Below are 16,271 nucleotides of genomic sequence, written 5' to 3' on the forward strand. Positions count from 1 at the left end.
ATATATATATTTTTTTTTTTTTTTTTTGCGGTACGCGGGCCTCTCACTGTTGTGGCCTCTCCCGTTGCGGAGCACAGGCTCCGGACGCGCAGTCTCAGCAGCCATGGCTCACGGGCCCAGCCACTCCGCGGCATGTGGCATCTTCCCGGACCGGGGCACGAACCCGTGTCCCCTGCATCGGCAGGCGGACTCTCAACAACTGCGCCACCAGGGAAGCCCACACACTTTATATTTTTAACTCAACAACTTTTCAAAACAGCTGAGCTTGCTCAACCCACCCCACTGTTGGAGTGCCATTTGATCACCAAGGAAGATTCACAGGACCAGGTCATGACTCTGATGCAGGAGCCCCCTGCACTGACCATCTGCTAAAGGATGGACAGTTTTATCTGGATTATTTTTACTTAGAGCTTTTGGTTCTCATTTCATCCAATGCTTACAAGTCCCCTTAGTATCAGACTCTAATCCAAATATTTGTACAGCTTTCCACTGTCTTGTTCCTTGAGGGTCTCATGGCAGAGAAAACTTTAAGCTGTTGCATACTCTTTATTTCCACTGGAATTCACCCCTACCAGGTAACCTAAACAGGATAATGTATGAACTTTTGGTGAACCCTTCTTTTGGCTTTCCCCCTTAAACCCTAAGCTAGAGCCAATCCAATCACGCTTTACTTCCTTTCCTCTTCTGAAAGGATGCATCATAGTTTATTGGTAATAAGCATGGGCTCCAGAAACAGACTTATGTTCCAATCGTAATGCATAATACTGGCTTCGTGACCTTGGGTGTATCACCTTTTTAAGCATCAGTTTTCTCATCTGTACAGTGAGGATAATAGTACTTGCTTCGTAGTTATAATGAATAATTGAGATCATATGCAATAAGCATAAAGCACCATGTCTGACTTATATACTAAGTACATTATAAGTGACAGTAACTTTTATGCAGGACAGTCCATTCCTCACCTCAGTTATAACCTCAGTTATATCATACCAGCCACTGGATAGGATAGAGCAAAAGGCCTCCATCCTACTTTATGTTTGATCTATTTAATTTTTCTTCTAAAGATTTCACTTCCAGTCTTTCAAAAGGATATAGGAAGTTCCCATATATAGCAGCCTCATTATTCAATTTTTCTTCCCATATGTTTTTGATGCCAGGACATCCACATGAAATTAGAGCAAAGAGGGAGGCTTTGTGATCAACACCATTTCCCTTCAAAATGCTTATTCTTATCGAAAAGCTTGTTTCTAGACCATGCAGCCATCAATGTGAAAGATTTTGAGTTACAAGTTTACATTAAAACAGAACTTAGGAAAAATAAAATAAACATTGTATACAATGTTCTTTAATTGAAGATATCCAGTTAACCTGTCATTCTATGAGGAGGTTACGTTTCTGAGAACTACTCAGTAGTCTCAGGCGACAGATGCCTAAAATATTATTCTGTTGCCACTGCATAGGGCGAGAAGAGAAGAATGACTGATGGGTCCCTGGGGCTATTCAGTGATACTGTGCATTGCCAGAAATAGGACACACAGGGGACAGTGACATAGTGAATATCTTTATATCAGAGGCATGCTAGTTATTCCTGTGCTATGGAAAGAGAGTAGAAGGAATCTGGATCTTCCATCTGGATCTCCAGGTGATACCATTGCCAGCTGCTGCAAACAGGTTGGTTGAGCAATGTGCTATCCCAGAATTCCATACTAGCGAGCCCATGTAGTCATTTATTCATTCAGCAAATATTTGCTGAGTGCCAGCACTTTACCAGGTGCAAAGAATACATTGACAATCAAGGCAAAAGGAATCCTTGCCTTCAAGGATGTTCTATATCAGAAGACAGATAAATGAGGAGAGCTGCTATAAAACTCAACAGGGAGATTTGATTTAGGCCGGGAAGTTGGGACCAGGGATTCCCCACTCCTCTCATTCCCATCTTCTCCCTGCCCCCTCACCCTTCATTTGTGTCTCTTTGACCTACAGAATGCCTGCCTGAAGGGTGAGTTGCAGGGGGGATCTGAGCATTCTCCAAACCTCTGGTTTCTCTCTTTTGAATAAAGAGCCTCAAGGGATTGTGCACCGCAGGATCTTCATTTCCGCAAGAAGACAATTCAGCAGAGGGACTCTGGCCCTGCATGGGGAAAGCTAGAAATGGTGATGGGTTGGTTTAATTCAGACTTCAGTATTAGAGCTAAACTACATTCTCCAATCAGATTTATGGATCTAAAAATGGGCTGATATTTTGATAACCATCTGTCTGTCCTGAGCCTAATTTCTCAATGGATTCTAAACTTGGAAGAGAAAATAAACATGCTGTTTACTGATGTCCCTTATACCCCATCATCTTATAGCATTTGCCAGATATCTGAGGAGTAGATGCAAGAAACTGGCATTTAAAAACCAACTTAACCCACTGGCAAAAAGAGAGATTGAGGTTTTTGGCTTAAACCGAGGAGGTATTGAAATTTTTTGCCAGTGCTAAAGCTAGGAAGTTTATCTGTGTGGGACTTTGCCTTTGGTTACTGAAGACGGTGACACTTGGGGTATTCCAATAACCAGAGACCTTTATGACTGAACTTGATGTGATTTAAGAAGACACATAGGGATCAGATCAGAGAGGAAAGAGAGTATATGTGTCTTACCTAAACCTCATCTTAGGATAGGCAGTACTTCAATACACTGGCTTTTTTAGGTCTTGCTGGGCAGAATAATTTTTTTTCCTGCATATACTGAATTTCTTAATGAAGACTACAGACTAAATCTTTAAACTCTGAAGACAGCTAATCTCAGTGAGGGCTACCGAACACTGGTATGTGTTTTGTGCCAGGCATAGGGAAGAAATGCAAGGTTATATACTCCCAATTCTGTTTTTCTCTATGTAGATCAAGGTTCAGGGCTAAGTGGGGAACAAATCATGGCTAAACCCTAGGATTCATGGAGGTTATCTTTAGGCTCCTGGGTCATCTTCCCTACTAAGAAGTTGTCTCTGCTTGGTACTCTGATTTATTGGTTACCTAAGCCTTGACCATGGTTTTTAGATTACAGTGATTCATACCTTGGTATTGATCACAGAAGCATGTTAGTCTTTATTAATTAACACTTTGAAAGGAATGGAGAATCTCGCTCCTCCTTGGATTGACATAGAAACTCCATGAAATTTTCCCAAACTCATGAGTTAAGAAAGAACATACCTACATAAATACAATGGAATATTACTCAGCCATAAAAAGGAATAAGGAATGAAATTGTGTCATTTGCAGAGACATGGATGGACCTAGAGACTGTCATACAGAGTGAAGTAAGTCAGAAAGAGAAAAACAAATTTCATATATTAACACATACATGTGGGATCTAGAAAAATGGTATAGATGATCTTATTTGCAAAGCAGAAATAGAGACACTGACGTAGGGAACAGACATATGGATACCAAGAGGGGAAGGGGAGGGTGGGATGAAATGGGAAATTGGGTTTGACATATATACAGTACTATGTATAAAATAGATAACTAATGAGAACCTATTGTATATCACAGGGAGCTCTACTCAGTGCTCTGTGGTGACCTAAATGGGAAGAAAATCCAAAAAAGAGGGAATATATGTATATGTATGGATGATTCACTTTGCTGTACAGCAGAAACTGACACAGCAGTATAAAGCAACTATACACCAATCAAATAAAATAAAATAAAATAAGAAAGAAAGTACCTAGATTACTCAGCTTTTAGAAGTTAAACTTGCTGAACAAATCAGAAAGGGAAAGATAATTTTAAAATATACTTATTTCTTACCATCAGAATAGTAACAGTGACAAGAAATAAAATTCAAAAAGATCAAAACGAATTAAAGAACATGATAGTTATTTCTAGATCAATAAGGATGATGAAGAGCAGAGGATAGAAAAAGAGAGTTGAGTTTTTAGAAGATCAGGGTTATTTCTCTAAAGGAGCCTGGAAAGGCAAGGTGCTGAGAAGCAGATGGCAGGTGTTTTGGTTCTCCCTAGGCCCACGTAGCTCAGGTTCAGAAGCATCAACAATATTTACAATGCGGGAAACTGTATGGTGATTCTCCGGTATAAACAAATATAGAAAAGAGGCTTCAAGTGTCAAAGAACTTTCACAAGTAGCAGTGGCAATGATCACTATGACAGAAGACAAAGACTTCTCACAAAAGAAAAGGTGGAGCCTATGTCACTCGACAAAACACACAACAGGGCCCTGAATGCTAGAGGGTTAGAGGGAAAGCAGAAAGGAGAGATTTTGCATATGCCAAATGGGGAAGAATGGCATGTCTAGTAAGATCTCGTGACTGAAGCTGCCACTTGTGCTCAGTTATAATGTCTTTTAAAGAAGGCAGGGATGTCTCAAATGCCATGCTCTGAGAGTTGAGATGGTGTATATGTAGATCCTCCCCCCCTGCTCTCCCCTTACAGACGACAAACATAGCATTACAATTAAACTTATGGGAGCTTTTTCTCATAAGAGCTTAATTTCACAGCCTGTAGCCTTCAGATTACTGACATGAATTAACAGGCATCCTGGTAAATCGCTAAAACCAAGACTTCCCTGTATCTCTCCTCTTCCTCAGCTACTACGTTTCTGCTTTCATTTCTGGCAACAACGTGGGTCTGGATTGTACAGAGTATAGGGTTCTGGGAACAGTATTTCTGTAGAGGCTGGAGACCGACTTGAATTTTTAAATTTTGCAGTGTGGGGTTGAAGCTGTGATATTCTTTTATGTCCAAATATTAGAAAAAACATGGCACGTAAGCGGTTTTTAAGTTGGATTGATTCCACATTGACATGATTTAGAAACTATAGTTTTTAGTAGAAGCAGTCTACTGAGTCCCAGCTCTACCCAACAATAGCATCAGAGATCTCCCTGAGTCAGACTGAGCAGAATAAGAAATTGGGTGATTGTGATGAAACAATTTTACATACTATTTGGTCTTAACTTGTAAAGAAAAAGGAATATAACCTTTGGACCTCCTTTTGTATCCATGTTCTTCATAATCAGAGATGGTTTTTATTCAAATTTAGGACTTCTTTAGGATTGTTTTTAGAGGACACGTCTATTTGTAAATCAGAAGGAAAAAACTAAAGGATGAATTTTCTACCCAGGATTCAGAAATTTGTTCCATTCTGACCCATTTCAAAGCCTTTCGGAGGCAAAAGCTAAATTACCCACCAGTTGCCTGGCAGGACTTTAAAGGATGAGTGTCAAAAAAAAAAAAAAAAAGTATGAGTGTCTGATATTGTGAGGTGGCCTCAGGAAGGTAACAGCATTACCATCCTAATCTCTTCCCACTAATAAACCAGCTACACCAACAGTTGACCATAGACTTAATGAATAAACTGAGTGGGTTAAAGACATAAAAAGCTGGGGACATTGGAGACAGATACTTATTCCATATTCCTAATTTTTCAAAGAGAAGGGGAATGGAGAAAGGAGAGAATTTCTACTCAACTTCCTGGGAAAGAAAGTTTTAGATGGAAGGCTCTGAGTTTCCCTCTAGCCCCAAGGGAGGAAGAGTGACTTGTCTGACACAACAGTTTGGGAGAAGAGACTCAGTTCGGTCCTTCTGTTTTTCCTCTGCTTTGGGAGCAACACTCTGGCCTGCTCTTTACAACCCCTGAAATTGGGGGATTAAGTCCAATTCAGGGAGAGTTGTAGAAGTCCATCTGGCTGCAAATTTATAATTATATTCATCAGTCAGTTTTGCTTTCTCTCTGTCTTCTGCATCTTATTTCTCAGTCGGCTCTTAACTCAAGAGATCGAGGAAGGGTTTTTATTTATTGCCTCCACTGAAACCCTAATAAGGGCAAGACTATACAATATTGGCTTTCCTGGTGAACCTTTTAAAGATTTTAACAAATATAAGTTGTTGGGCTGGGCAAAGAAATAGTGATGGTGGAGTGGAGATTTCTAGGCTAAAGAGAATAGCTAAGCAAAGGCACGGCACTGATAGAGCAAATAACATAGTTAATAAACTGAAATAAATCCAATATGATCAGAGCAAAAAATGTAGCAAGTAAGCGGATCTACATACTAAGGAAACATTGTGTAGAGCTTGGCTATGGAGTTGAGATTTTTGCCCTAAGGTAGGTTTGCCAGATTAAGTAAATAAAATTATAAGACTCCAGGGCTTCCCTGGTGGTGCAGTGGTTGAGAGTCCGCCTGCTGATGCAGGGGACACGGGTTTGTGCCCCGGTCCGGGAAGATCCCACATGCCGCGGAGCGGCTGGGCCCGTGAGCCATAGCCGCTGAGCCTGTGCGTCCGGAGCTTGTGCTCCACAACAGGAGAGGCCACAACAGTGAGAGGCCCACGTACCACACACAAAAAAAAAATTATAAGACTCCAGTTTAATTTGAATTTCAGATTAAAAAAACAAATATTTTTTAGTACAGGTATGTCCCATGCAACATTTGCAATATATGCAGTATGCTTACACTAAAAACTATTCTTTGTTTATCTGAAATTCAAATTTAACTAAGGGTCCTCTATTTTATCTCGCAACTCTATCCTTATGGAAATGGCAAATCACTGAAGTCTTGAAAACATTCAAGTGATCAGAAATCAGAGAGAAAGAAAACTAGTCATGCAGCAAAAGGAAAACGTCTCTTTCCAAATGTTCTCAATTTTCTTTAGAGCCCCTTCCAACATGGCCTCACCATAAAACCTATAATTATGAGAGCCTGTTATATCCTATGACTCATGATAATACTGTGAATACAGGCTGATAAAGATAAATTACAGTCTCAGTAATATGGCAGACGAGGCTGACTTGTAACAAAAATGGAGTCTGGATTCTATCTCTTATCGTTCATGCTCTGTAGAGAAAAAGCAATACACAAAAGTGATTGACAAACATAGCAATTTCACTTGTGAAACTGGGCACACTCATTTTACCTCCATTGAAATCTAGGTTCTACACCTCCCTAATCTACAAAGCCTGTGTTTATTGTGCCTGACCTTTTCAGAATGCAGTGACTTCTGCTGAGTTCGTGGCCACCTCAGTCTGATTCACAGCAAGGTGTTTTAAATGGACTGACGCTGCGATTACTCAAACATGATCCATCAGAAGAACAGCACCCTGAGCTACCTGCAGAAGAAATGGGCACAATACCAGTAAACAGAAACCATTCTCCTGACATAATATCCATTTTCTAAACACAAATCCTCTTTTGTAATTGACTTCACTTGTTTCCTAAATACCTCTATGTCCCTTCTTTGTAACCTTTTCCCTAGGAGTTCTCTCATATGGCAGTTGTTAGAATTCTAATTGCAACTCTCTGGGACAGAGTAATGGTCAGATTGGAACAAGTTGTTCTCACCTACTGATGGGTCAATTTGTGGGCTTGTAACTGTATGAGTACATGCATCACCAGGAAACCAGTCTCTCCATAGGAGGTCAGCAAGTGGTAGGAGCAGTATTAAAATGGCAAAGAAAAGAAAAGGCCAAAACGTTTGAAAAAGCACTGACATTTTTTTTACAAGGCCAGGTATGTGGCTACAATACATGGTAGGTACTTTAAAACACCTCCCTACCCCAGAAATGTAACACATGTTATTGCTAACCTTCAGTATGTCCATCCAGTCCTAGTGTCAATATTACAAAAGTGAAACTGAAGTATAGGAAACCCAAGCCTGAGTACATGGCTGGAATTGCTAGATTTCTGGGCAAGCCAAGACCATACTAAGTGAAATAGAGTTCAGCTAATAAATATCCATTCAGGCTAACATTTGATGAATGCTTACCATGTGCCAGGAACTGTCATCAACACTTTAATCATAACTATTTAATACTCACTACAGTCCTACAAGGTAGGTCTTATTATTTTTACCATTATACAAGTGAGAGAATTGAAACACATGAACACAAATTTTTAGCCAAGCTTACACAGCTCAAGAGTGATAGATCAAAGATATAATCCAGGCAATTTGACTGTAAAGTTGTACTTTGAACCACTATACTATTCTTATTCTGAGGACGGAGCACCTTTTAACAGCGGAGAATCCTTGTGTGCTCTACAAAATACTAATGGAGATTAGCTTACATTGCTTTGTCTTGGTAATAAGTTCAAGTCTAACAGTTTTCTCGATTTCCCTTTGCAGTTCCATGATTCTAGGTGACTTTACAAGGATTTATGTTACATTTAAAAAAACAGTATGTGTGGTTGTGAACAATACTTGCTCAAAGAAACAATCAGTTCTGTGCTTTGATTGAATCTATATCCATTCACTCTTTTATTCAAAAGTCATGCATGGAGTGCCTAGTGGCTGAGATGCACTAAATTTGTTTATCAAGACATTGTTCTTGATCAGAAGAATTGCACAGCCTATAGGAATATATAGGCATGCAAGGAGAATATATGGGAATATATAGGCATGCAAGGAGACAATTAGAATGGTAATCACATTGCTTGTTTACTAATTGTAGGCTAGGCCAATGCTCTAGAGAATATGTAATTCAGTGTCTTAAAGACTCCCAGCCTTGCTCTTTTCCCTAACTGCTCACTTGGGACCTTTCCACCTCTTGCAAAATACCCCCAAAGATTTCCAGAAATACCCAGTGGATGTTTCTTCTGGTACATGAACTGATCCATTAGCTACAGAGACTTTACAGTAGACGCACTGATTAGGAGAGTCACAGGAGGAGAGAAGGAACCATCTTGTTCTCATTAAATTGCTAATGGGAACTTCACTAGGGCCACTGTTGACAGTGGCCCTAAGTCACTCCTCTTCCTTGGACCATGGTGGGGTGGGGAGATTGTCCGTGCTCTGATTCTGAGTTACTTAATAGGGTTTAGTTAGTAGGGCATTCTGTAGCATAGCCCAGTGGTACTCAAGGTCTCAGAGACTCTCAGAAAAGCAGTATCCCCAGTTGTGACTCTTCCTTCTCTAAAAAAGCCAACGTATCCAAAGGACTAGGCAGGAACACACGCTTCATTATTTTCCATTTTTGTTTCTGTCTCTTAAGAGCTTGAAACAAACAGATAAAACACAACAGAGCAAACCTTTCCCTGTCCTATAGCCAAAACACATAAAAAGTCTCATGCAAAATATTCATGCAAATTGTGGCCACCAGCCCACTAATAATGTGCACAGCCTGATTTAGTCTGGACTCAAATAGGACACCCTGCTACACACAAGACATGGTAAATGATATGAGACATGAACAGAGTTTGAGGCATGTAGAAGATCACTCTGTCTGGAAGCTCTGGAAATCTTTTTCGAAGCAGTGACCCTTGGGCTCAATCTTGAAAAATGAGTAGCAATTTATTGTTCAACGAAGAGACATTATGGCATGTTAGGTAGAGGAAATTGGATACAAATGTCTGGGTGTACGGAAAAGCTTGGAATTCTGGGGTGAGTGGGAAGTATAATGTGCTTGGGGCACAAGTTGTGCATTAGGCTGTCCCTGTGGGGATGCAGTTTGGGGAAGTGAGGCTAGAAATAAAGGATGGGATCAAATTCAGAGTAGCCACTATTCTGGGCTATTTTCAGTCAAAATTTTTCTAAGTGGATCTCAGTGTAGGGGAGGAAAACAATCATTTTCCTCTCTACCTATCTTAGTTCCTTGGTTGGGGTCCTATAAATTAGACTAACAAAGGACAGATGACAAAGAGGAAAACAAACAGAAGTGTATTAGCATGTGCATCACAGGCATACACAGGGGGGCACTCAGAGATGAGTAATTCACAGGGGTGGGTAGAACTTGAGTTTGTATAGCATCTTAACAAAATAATAATAAATTTTAGAGAAGTGACAAGACAAAGAAAAAGGGCTTGTAGCTTCTAGGGGCAGCAAATGTGGAAAGGCAAATATATGGAAAAACTAATGGTAGATAAGGGCTAGTTTGAGCAAGGTTTGTTATGTTGGTTCCTTTAGTGTCTTCTCTGGGCTGTTAAGGGTTTAGACTTGTCTCCAATGATTAACTTTTGTCCTTCCTTATTCAGAGGAGAGAGGGGACACCTTTACAAATTTATGTCCTACTTTTAGGCAAATATGGGGAGGGCAAAGAGCTTTTCTCATATCTGCTTATTCTCAAGTGACTTTAGCTAACAGTCTCTACTGCTCAAATTGCTCTCGCATACAGTTTCTCCTTTGATCGTCACAATAATTTCATGGAGTTGGCAATGCAAAGGCATCATTCCCATTTTATAGATTTGGAGATTGTACCCCAAATGACGAAATGGCTTGCTTAACATATTCAGCTCTCTGGAACCCTGCATTTTGTCATCCAGAGAAATTCACTTGTGTCCTGGATTCCCAGTGCTACCATAGTAGTGTAACAATAGGATTTATAACATTGGAGTGGTGAGGGCATTGGCATGAAAAAGGGTGGCTTCATATCTTTGCTCTGGTCCTTACTAGCTATGCCCTTAACTGAGTTACTTCGCGTCTTTGGCTCATGTCTTCTACTCTGTGACATAAAGATAACAGTCCCTGTCTCTCAGAGTTGCTGTGTGCATCAAATGAGAGACTGTATATGAACAGCACCATACGTGGTACTTAATAAGAACTAAATATATCATTGCCTAAAATCATTATCATCATTTTTATGAAGTAACAGTGGATAATGGGAAATATAGTATGCAAATGAAGGGGCATGTAGATTCAGGTATTTATTCTGATTTCCTGCTCTGACCCTCAAATTCAGATTCCCAGAAAACAAATTTTTACTTCCATCCATATGTGCTTGCATTTAAAGAGTTCAGTTAGGTCTGATTGGCTGCTATTAATGCCAGAATGCTGGTTGAGCTTGGTTGCTTTATAGTCTCTCACAGCTTTGTAAAGTTAGGGAAAAGAATCCCTGAACTGTCATCGTGGGGGCCATGTTTATGAATTATTACATGTGTTGCTGGACCACTGTGAGCACTCAAATTTATTTTTATGATCACTCTCACTTTTGTATAACTCAAGGTCATTTATTTGGCCAGCTAATGACTGTAGTAAAATTATGAGGAAATGGTCTAACATCACTATTCCAACAAAATGACTCATTGATATTTAATGTAATATTAACATTGCCTTAGAAAATCTCTAAGATGTGTTTTAAACATATATATCCATATTTTCCCCTGAGAGAGAATTTTACTGTTTATTTAATGAGTCAGTTAAGCTGAAACAAGGCACTATATTCTTTTTTTTTCCTTTGTATAGAAATAGTCATGTAACTTGACCTTCTGTCATCAAAAGTAAACGTATTAAGAAAATCAGTAGTAAACATTTTCCAGTGTAAGTTTCAGCTTCATCCTTGCTTGCTGTCTGCAAGGGACTGCTGCTGTGGGAGCTTATGTCTTAAAGATTTCCCTACCCTTGACACCTTGGGTAACTTCAATAGCAGGAGCTTTAAGAATCTAAATTACTCACCTCTGCTGTGCATTTACTGCTGTCATTCAGTTGAATGAAATTAAACTTGCCACTTGTACCATCACACAGAAGAAAATTATAGAACTTTTTAAAAAAATGTTATTTCATTTAATTAAGGAGCAAATAGAATTCTGTTCTACTTCAATTCTTTGGTATAAAAAAATACAACATTGTAGAAAAGGGAAAGCATTAAGTTTCTATGAGAAGTTCAGTAAGTGAAATCAAAATCACAACTGGGCATTACTTTTAGATGCTATTTATGCAACTGTTCTTTCCACTACATTTATCAGAAAGTCTCACCAATGCCTAAAATTCTACCACTCCTACTTCCTTGTTAATTTTGTCCTTGGTATTTTTTTTTCAGGGGTGGGGGGTTCCTCTGTAAATTACTTTCATTTCTGTAGAGAAGTTTGATTAATTCCTAACATGGAGAAAACAATAAGGAAGCCTGGGGAAGATCTTTTTCTTGGTTCTCACACTTCATTTTGTACTCGTTTTTAAAAATGCATAAATTTCACATGAATATTGTGATTAGTGGATTGTCTTGAAAAGTCAGAAAATCTGGCCACAGTAAGCCTATGTTTCAGCATGACAAACATCAGTGGGAGCTGAGCAGCAGCTGCCTCCTTTACATGGGATACGTGAACTCCAGCTGGCCGCAGTCCGCATCAGTCTCTATTGCCTCTCAACTCAATCAGCCTGCTTTACTCGGTTAAATTACTGGCATGACTCTGAAGATATTTGTAATTATATAGCTACTGATTTTTCCATCTAGATTTGGATTGATAGATATTATTATTACTATTATTTTATTATTATTACTATTTTTTAACAACAAAAGAATGCCTACCAGGGAGGTAGGCAGACTCAAAGTCTATCTCTGATGACTTTAAAATTTTTTCTAGGATATGGGTGACCTTAGGCATTTCTCATAGGTAATTTTCTCATTTTAAAACTGGAGATAGTAATTCCTATCTTTTTTAGTTTTATGATAATTAATAAGATGATGCATATAAAACATAATTCCTAAAGCAGAGTAGGTGTGCAATAAATGTTAGCTACAGTGTTCTATGATATAACAAAATAAATGTGGTTTTAAAAATTGACTCTGCATTCCTATCACTCCATTTCCTATAAAAGATGTTCTGTATCAGGATCTTTGACTTTCAGTTGCATTTTCCCCCTTGAGTGGTCTGGGATAATTGCCAATGGACATGCTGCCTCTGTCATTCTGGGCGAATCTTTTGGTCATGAGCTTTGAGCAGGATAATGAATGAATTAGGAAAGCTGAAGCAAACATGTGCGTGGATATCCCTTGTCAGAGCTTTGATTTAGATTCCTTGAAGAACAACAGAAATGTTCATTATATTTTCATTCCTTTCAAAATGCAAAGAATAGCAGAGCTTCAAAAACAGGACAGTAACGCACTACCCTAGAGGAAGTCATTTGAACAAATTTAAAAGCAGCCTCTAAGAATCAGGGCATAGATGCTTTCCTCATTATTTCTCCTGCACATTATTTGGCACCATTATCTGTTTTGATCCCTTTCTACAGATTTTCCAACGTTAATGTAATGTAAATGTGATTCTTGTATCCAGTAAAGGGTCTGCAGCTCACGCTCATGTAGAACACAGTAGGTCATTAAACAGATTCCTGATTTACTGCCTTTAATTTCTTCTTCAGGAGCAGCAACAGAAGCTTGTGGGTGGAGGTGGAGGATCTCTAATTACAATCATGGATAGAGAAATGGTTTCTTCTGACATTTTTCTTTCAGAGAGACTAAGCAAAACTGTGGTACACTTTAACAGTACTCTTCTTAACTCACTGCAGGTTGCCATGGAAACAGGAATCTCGCATCAACATGAAAGGCATTTAGGGAATCTGTTAGGCTTTAATATTAGCATGATCTAAGCATTCTTGCTCACCACTAACAAGTCTAGCATCTCTTTAGAGTATCATTAATACTCATTAAATCTCTCTTCACATGGTTTGGGGGATCTTCATATTGCATTTGAGGTCATTTTGGGGAGTGACCAACTCATCAGAGAATATGCATTTTGTAGAACTACACTTAGCTCATCTAGCACATGAAATAAGACTCACTCTACTTACACTGCTATTTTCACATGATCCAGATTTAGATTTTAATAGAGAAGAACATGATTGCAATGGCAATTAAAGAAATCTGCTAATATTTAGGAAGTTTATTTATAATAAAGAAGAACCAAATGGGAATTTTTGTTCTATAAAACAAGTTTAATAGAAGCATGCCCTTTGATTACTTATGCTAGGTAACTTTTAGGTTAGCTCCCATGTGTAAGTTTAGTTTTGCCAAATATATATTTTTAGTGTTTGTTTTTGAGGACAATTTACTTTGGAATCTTAAAACACTAAAAGGTATGTTGTTGGCAAAATCACGTGGACTTTTTGTTTTTCTTCCAAGAGCCATAAGAATGTGATTTAAGGGGCTTCCCTGGTGGCACAGTGGATAAGAATCTGCCTGCCAATGCAGGGGACACGGGTTCAATCCCTAGTCCGGGGAGATCCCACATGCCACGGAGCAACTAAGCCCATGTGCCACAACTACTGAGTCTGCGCTCTAGAGCCCGCAAGCCACAACTACTGAAGCTCATGTGCCTAGAGCCCGTGCTCTGCAACAAGGGAAGCCACTGCAATGAGAAGCCTGCGCACCTCAACGAAAAGTAGCCCCTGCTCACCGCAACTAGAGAAAGCACGTGTGCAGCAACAAAGACCCAACACAGCCAAAAAATAAACACCAACAACAAAAAAGAATATGATTTAAAAGCCACCAATTTGTTTAAGGCAATTATAGCAATGACTAAATTACCATTTTCTTTTATTTCACAAAAGAAGCGAATCTTGGTGGACTTATTGGGGAAAAAATGAGAGATGTTTTTGAATTATGTTTCAAACTCTTCTAATTATTTTTATGTGAATTGAAATAAGTCACTGATTCATCAGTTAGTCTTCTTCTCCACTTGATCTCCTGAAATGATTCTGTGTCTTCCCACTATTGAAAGGTTCTGAGTGGCTTTTAATGCCTATTCCTGGCATAGGGCAAGCAGCAAGTTTTTGTGATGAATATATCAGCTTTAGAGTCAGAAAGCCCAAGTTCAATTCTCAGCTCCACTGTTTGCCAACTGGGTGACACTGGGCAAGGTATTTAAACACTGTACTTCCATTTCATCATGTGGTTGTTATAAGGTTTAAGTGAGATAATGCATGTGCAGTACTTAGCAGATTTCTGCTATAATATATACATACTAGCATATAATACACACGCAGTGAATTTTAATTATGTCATTATTATATTAATTTTATAGCTTAAATAATCTGGCAACACTGCTAAGCCAATATTTCCCTTTTTATTAAAACCAAACATCGTAGCAGAAATTAGTTCTCCTTCCTTTCTCTGAGCTTGCTGTTCATCTTCTTGAAAAGTGGATTATACTAATAAAGTATCCAAAAACCAGAGAATAGGTAAGAAATGAAAATAATAAGGCCATCATAAACTGGAAATTTGATTTGTAGGTGGCAAGTTAAACAAAACCAGCCAACCAGTCATCTGTAGTTGAGAAGAGTTAAAATGTGTCTATAAGTAGTTTAGTTGCTGGCTCATCTAGCTTTTAGACAAGAATCAATTAGTTTGTAATAAACTATTTATCATGAACAGATGCAGAATCTATGATTACTCTCACTTGATGTTTAATTTCTTATATGTTGAGTTTTAAACATGTAAATGAATTATTTCCCTTTCTAAGTCACATGAAATAGAAGCAAAGTGAACAGACAAAATGGTATCAGATGGAGACAAAAGGTGAACTTAAATAAGGACTTAAATAGTTAGCTCTTAAAAACATGGCTTAGGTTTGGGGTAATAGTGGAATTTTTAAAGCTGCACCCCAGAATTAGACAAGTGGGAACACCCAGGCATTGGAAGCACTAGAAAAGAGCTTCAGGGGCAGAGATTACCACTAGAAAACTTGTAGCATGAATGAGAATAGAATGCATGGTCACAGTAGGCAGGCAGCTTCCAAAGACAAAGAAAGGAGAGAACAGCTGAGATGCTTATGTCCAGTAGCTGCTCTGGCCAACTTCAGACTGGAGCACGTGCTCTATGGAGGTGGGCAGGTCTGAAAGGAGAGAAGCGGGGAGAGTAAAGTCAAGCCAAGCATTCCCAGTTTCTCATCCCCCAAATCACCAATCAGATGAAAAGAAGTGACTGAGACAGGAGTGTTACTCCGATCGATGGTCCTCCACGTTGGTGGAGAATAAATACGTTTGTGAGGGCTGCTGTAACAAAATACCACAGACTGGGTGGCTTAACCAACAGAAATTTATTTTCTCACAGTTCTGGAGCTAAAAGTCCAAGATCAAAGTGTAGGCAGGTTTGGTTTCTTCTGAGGCCTCTCTCTTTGGCTTGCAGATGGCCCCCTTCTCACTGGTTCTTCACATGGGCTTTCCTCTGTGTGCTTGTATCATTGATGTCTCTTTATGTGTCCAAATTCCATCTTACTGTAAGGCCATCAGTCAGATTGGATTAGGACCCTCTCTAATGGCCTCATTTTAATTAATTATCTCTTTAATGGCCCTATCTCCAAATACAGTTATGTGCTGAGATACTGGGAGTCAGGACTGCAACATGAATGATTTGGAGGGAACACAGTTCAGTCCATAACAATCAATGTGCCCATAACAGCATAGTAATAACTAGAGACTGTGCATCACAATGAATATTTCTGTAATTTCCTCTTTCCTTTCCTTCTTAGGCAGCTTTTTAGGGAGCTAATCTGCCTTCACTATGAGGCACAATGAGGGGCAAACCTGCAGCCAGTAGCTTATAGTATCAGTGATGTACAGAAACAAAATGAGAAAT

This window comes from Monodon monoceros, unplaced genomic scaffold (genome assembly GCF_005190385.1).
Source record: "Monodon monoceros isolate NGI ecotype Baffin Bay Population unplaced genomic scaffold, NGI_Narwhal_1 Super_Scaffold_18, whole genome shotgun sequence".
Classification (NCBI taxonomy): Eukaryota; Metazoa; Chordata; class Mammalia; order Artiodactyla; family Monodontidae; genus Monodon; species Monodon monoceros.